This window comes from Neomonachus schauinslandi, chromosome 5 (genome assembly GCF_002201575.2).
Source record: "Neomonachus schauinslandi chromosome 5, ASM220157v2, whole genome shotgun sequence".
NCBI classification, from domain to species: domain Eukaryota; kingdom Metazoa; phylum Chordata; class Mammalia; order Carnivora; family Phocidae; genus Neomonachus; species Neomonachus schauinslandi.
Window position 1 is genome coordinate 8,912,702 of NC_058407.1, and position 6,000 is coordinate 8,918,701.

Genomic DNA, 6,000 nt, shown 5'->3' on the forward strand with positions numbered 1-6,000 from the left:
AGTACTGCCCAGACAAATCATTTAACCAGACCTGAAAAATGGTTCTTGGTTGTTCCCCAAAATCAAATCCACCCTGAAAGAGTGAAGATTTTCCCCTACGGAAATTCCAAAGAGTATCTCATACTCTGGAAGCAACTCCTAAATAATTCCTCAGATGTTTAAAAAAAAAAAAGGCAGGACACTTCCCCTTTCAGAAAAGATGGAGTAACAGTGGTCAGATGTACCCCTGCAACTAAAAAACGGGATGAAATATATAAACAACAGTTTTCAAAACACTGGACATCATGCAAGGAAGGACAGTGATCCCTAAGAGATGGTAAACAAACAAGGTGAGCCCTACAATTGCCCCAGCTTGCCAGGGAAAGATTCCAGGCCACCAAGCAGGGAGGGGAAACCTAAGTGGAAGTCAGAGACCTCCCTTAATTGAGGATTTGCAGCGGAGATTCTGGGAAAGCCAAGGCAGTGAGAGTTTGCAGTGTACAGTACTGAAGAGGAAAGAGCTACACAGAGAAAGAACTCTGGAGAGGGCGGACCCCTCCAGTATTCAGGTGAGCAGTAAAAAAGTAACTAGGGAAAACACAGCTAACATCACACTTAATGGTACAATGCTTTTCCACCAAGTCTGGGGAAAAAGCAAGGAAGCCCAGTCATACTTCTATTCAGCATGGTATTTGAGATCTTAGCCAGCACAATAAGGCAAGAAAGAGAACTTGAAGGTTAGAAAGTAAAATTGACTTTCTTTGTAACTGATATAGTTGTACATGTAAAAACAATAGAACCAACAAAAATGCCACTAAAAGTGATGAATGAAATGAGCAAAGTTTATTTGTTCAGTTCATTCAATCATACGGATAAAAACAAATTGTATCCAAGTGAAAGAGGCTTTAATACAGAAAGGCTTCCAGGAAGAAAAGTTTAGAGAAGGCTTTCTGAGAGTAAGAAGCAATATGGTTTGGAAGCCAGAAACTGGGAGAATATTATACATAAGGAATAGCCTTTCATAAAGTATAAGGACAAAAAGGGAGAAAATCATACAGAAAATAGAGAAAAGATTGTATGGGAGAAGGCAAAGATTCAAAAGTAGGGAGAGACAGTTGATGGATGGAAGCAGTAAAGGAGCTGGGTTCCGACGCGGGTGTTTGGATTTCATAGAGTAAGAACGCACAGGTTGATAAAAGAAAATAACATGTAGGAAATGTTTTCTGGGGAGAAACTAGGAACAGAACTGATAGGAAGCTATTTTAATAATCTGGCCATAGCCTGAGGATGACTTAGAATCAGGAAAGGTAGCATGGAAACAAAAAAGGAGAGACTCAAGGTACAAAGCCACAGAGAAAGAGCTAAAGAATATGGCAATATTCCAAGATTCAATGTTTCAGGATTTCAAGATTCAGGAGTTGGGAGGGTGGGCTACCAGTGATGGACCCAAGAGGGTCAACAACTTTTAACGGAGGGGAAGCAGAGGCCCCTCTCCAGAGTGACCTGCCTTAAAAGCACCCTGAATGACAATTCCCAAATCTTCGGGAGGTTAAAGGAAAACAAGAGAAAATGACATTACACATTTTTAAGTACAGTAAATAAAAGTCTAGAGAGCATCCGCTTCCAAAGCAAACACAAAACATCAGTGTTGAGCTGGGGCTCTGGCAGGTTCAGGAAGCGTAGGGCGGTGTCACAATGTGCTGAGGCCGACTCACAAGCTGTGTGTGGGGCACAGGGTCCCCTTTTTAAAGTTTTCAAACCAGCCCTTACTGGCTTGAAATGTGATGTGTTTTGCATTTTCATTCTATTGTTTTGTTTTTGTTATTTCTACAAAGAGCCTTTTCACTAATTCTCTTGGTGTTTTAAAAGTAATGTTTTCCCCTCTGGGTCTGTGTTTCAGGAATGGGAATGTCTCTATACCAATCCAGAGATCCACCTGTGTGGTTTAAGTGGAAATCAGTAGTGTGTCCTTTTGTTTAAGGGGATTCAGCAGCACTGCAAAATAAAAACATCATAAATTTTAAATACTTTGGTATAAAAATATAAAACTTTTATAGTGAAAAGGCTGACAAAAGAGTAGTTAGGAAGAGATTTATTTTAAAATCTGTTGGTACATCTAAGTGCAGAGATTCTATATTCAGAATTTCCACAGAGATATACATCTGGGTAAAAGATCTCCTCATGAAGAGGATACTACTGAGCATGATACACCATCTGCAAGATTTTCACAGCAGGAAAAATACCTAGCTCTTTGGAGGGCCTCAGTTTCATCTTTTTAATTTGTATCTCCCTCCTCCCACATCAGAACCCAGCAGATGCTCGAAACATTTCTCTTGATATACTGACCTGGGCCTAAGTTAGGGAACCTGATCCACTTCCACTTCTTGAGGTTCTCAGTATTGTTTTTAAAATAAAGACATGCCAGGGTGCCTGGGTGGCTCAGTCGTAAAGCGTCTGCCTTCGGCTCTGCTCGGGTCATAATGCCAGGGTCCTGGGATCGAACCCATTGGGCTCCCTGCTCCATGGGAAGCCTGCTTCTCCCTTTCCCACTCCCCCTGCTTGTGTTCCCTCTCTCGCTGTCTCTCTCTTTCTGTCAAAATAAATAAATAAAATGTTTAAAAATAAATAAATAAAAATAAATAAATAAAATAAAATAAAGACATGCCAAAACAGCATTATAAAAATTGTGTTATTTTTTTAAGATTTTTTATTTATTTGACAGAGAGAGACATAGCGAGAGAAGGAACACAAGCAGGGGAGTGGGAGAGGGAGAAGCAGTCTTCCTGAGGAGCAGGGAGCCCGATGCAGGGCTCGATCCCAGGACCCTGGGATCATGACCTGAGCCGAAGGCAGGCACTTAACAACTGAGCCACCTAGGCACCCCATAAATTATGGTATATTTTAAATATATACATTTAATAAATTAACACTTTTAGGAAAAGAATACAATGTAACCTGTCCTATTCACTAGATAAAGGATTAATAAACAGGTTCGTTTGTCATAAACTATACAGTGTGATCTAGTAACTAGAACAAGTTCAAAGTTATAATCAATATTTTCTTTCCATCCTGTGAATTTATCTCTTAGAATGTCTACACCTATTATGTGCAAACCATTTTGCTGGGTGCCAGAACAGTATAAACTTGTTTTGAGCTCAAGGTACTTCTAGTACCTTTTCTCTTTTTCTTCTCCCTTTCCTCTAGTTGAGGAACTTCTCCCTTTTCTCTAGTTGAGGAACTACAAGGAGCTTCTAAGGATTATCACACCCCACCCATGCCCTTGAGAAGAATCTGGTGGCCTTGCCCTATGGATTACCCGCTACCTTCTCCGTTCAAGCAGTTTCAATTCTTCTTTCTCTCCTGGGTCCTTGCTACACACCTTTAAGTAGATCTTGTACCTCACCTTGTCTTCTCAATCTTGCCCTGCTTTCACTGTCTCCTTCCTTTCTTTTCCAAACATCTTTTTTAAAAAGATTTATTTATTTTTTATTTCAGAGAGAGAGAGGGAGAGCAGGGTGAGGGGCAGAGGGAGAGGGAGAGAGAATCTCAAGCAGACATCCCACTGAGCACAGAGCCCAACAGAGGGCTGGATCCCACGACCCCGAGATTATGATCTGAGCCAAAATCAAGAGTCAGACACTGAACCGACTGAGCCACCCAGGAGCCCCTTTCCAAACATCTTGAAATAAACTACACTCGGGGCCCCTGGGTGGCTCAGTTGGTTAAGCGACTGCCTTCGGCTCAGGTCATGATCCTGGAGTCCCGGGATCGAGTCCCGCATCGGGCTCCCTGCTCGGCAGGGAGTCTGCTTCTCCCTCTGACCCTCCCCCTCATGCTTTACCTCATTCTCTCTGTCTCAAATAAATAAATAAAATCTTTAAAAAAAAAAAAAAAAAGAAAGAAACTACACTCACTGCTGTCATTCTCCCTACCATCCATTGTCTCTTTCACCCCTTGTAATCTAGGTCCATAAATGAACGCACAGAATTTGTAGCAACTGACAGTGCAGTGGGTCAGTTAGCATCTTCTAAGTGTCACCAGCACTACCAGAGCTTAGTAGTTTTTTTCATTTTGAAAAATATCAAGCTCTGAACATGCAAAGCTGAGAAACACTGGGTAGCCCACACAGTATAGACATCCCACAACTGCAACTGAAAACAACTTAGTGATAATGGAAAGAAAGACGCAAGAGATGGGGTGGGCTGGGTGAAAGGCACTACTTAAGAGTAACAGGGCTGAGAGAGAGGTATGGAAGTGACAAGAAAGCAAAGAACTGATGAACTAAAGAGGAGTAAAATGAAGGAAAATATGCTAGATTTCCAGTCAACAAAGCTTCCTTTTTCAGTTTTGGTTGAGAATCAAATTAAACTAACGGGAGTTCAGGAACCACTTGGAGATTTATAGATATGTAACAACCTTCAAGCTGTAGAAATGCACACATACCCAGAGGCTCTTCTGGGTACTCCTTTTGATCTTATCCCTTTCACTGGTTCAGCATCTGGGCCTCAAGAGATGGATCCACACTCACCTCAGGCAGTAAAGGAAGAAGTCACTTCCTCTACTCTCTGCTCCTACAGATAAGATTAACGAGTCACCACTTTCTAGCTCCACCTGGTATCATTTGCATAGCTATAGGTACAGTGACGAGCACCGTTCTGGTTTATGACTAATTTTCTTTGAATGCTATTGTTTTGTTTTGTTTTGTTTTTAGAGTATATTTGACACTGATTCAAATATACAGAATCACATCATTATTTCTAAGATCATTTCCAGTACTGAAATGCAGTGTAATCTACGAGTCTGAGTCTGACATGTCAGAGCCTGTGAGTCAGCCTTTGGCCCCGTACCCTCTGTACCCCAGACCAGCTTTATAAAGCATAGAGCCCTGGGCTAACCATCTTCTCTATGTGCTAAATGTACTCCTCTGTGCCTCTGCACAGGCTGTTCCTGCTGCCTGAAGTGCCCTTTTCTTCCATGACTTACTGGGAGTGTTTCCTTCCCTGGAAAGGCTTTCTTGACCTCCCGTTATATTGATGACTTTCCTTCCTCCCCACCCCATCCTTTGCAATGTCTATCACAGCTTTGATTACATCAAACGGCACTCATCTGTGTCCAAGTCAGCCTCACCTCCGTGCCTGTGCACTCCTTGGGAGCAAAGATCTCTTCTCATCCCATTCTTGTAGTCCTAGCTTCCTTCTTTCTTTCCTTCTTCTCACCCCATTCTTAAAGTCTTAGCTTCTTTTCTTTCTTTTTTTTTTTTAAGATTTATTTATTTTGATAGAGAAAGAAAGAGAGAATGGGGCCACGCACAAGCAGGGGGCCAGGAAGAGGAAGAAGGAGAGAAGCAGACTCCCTACTGAGTGTGTGTGTGTGCATGGGGGGCCCTGCAGGGCTCAATCCCACAACCCTGAGATCATGACCTGAGCAGAACCCAAGAGCTGGATACCCAATCGACTGAGCCACCCAGGTGCCCCATCTTGTAGTCCTAGCTTCTAAAAGCATTCAGCACATGGTACACACACAAATGTTCAGTGAAATCGTAGTCATCCTTGTTCCAAGCATATAAAAAGATTTTATTTATTTATTTATTTATTTTTAAGATTTTTTTTTTAAAGTAATCCCTACACCAATGTGGGACTCAAACTCACCACCCAGAGATCAAGAGTCACATGTTCCAACAACTGAGCCAGCCCGGTGCCCCATAAGATTTTAAAAGGAATAACCATTCTGATCATTTCTACTAATAAGGATTAAAAGGATACTCATTAAACTCTAAAACAAGTAAGATTTTCAGACAAATTAAAAAGTTTGATAACAATATTCTTTCTGTAATCCTCAAATGTTTACAGATTTCAACTAGAAAAAAAAAAAAAAAAAAAAAAAAAACTTGGAGACCATTTAAAAAGGAAAGCCCCAGGGCGTCTGAGTGGCTCAGTTGCTTAAGCGGCTGCCTTCGGCTCAGGTCATGATCCCAAGGTCCTGGGATTGAGTCCCATGTTGGGTTCCCTGCTCAGTGAGGAG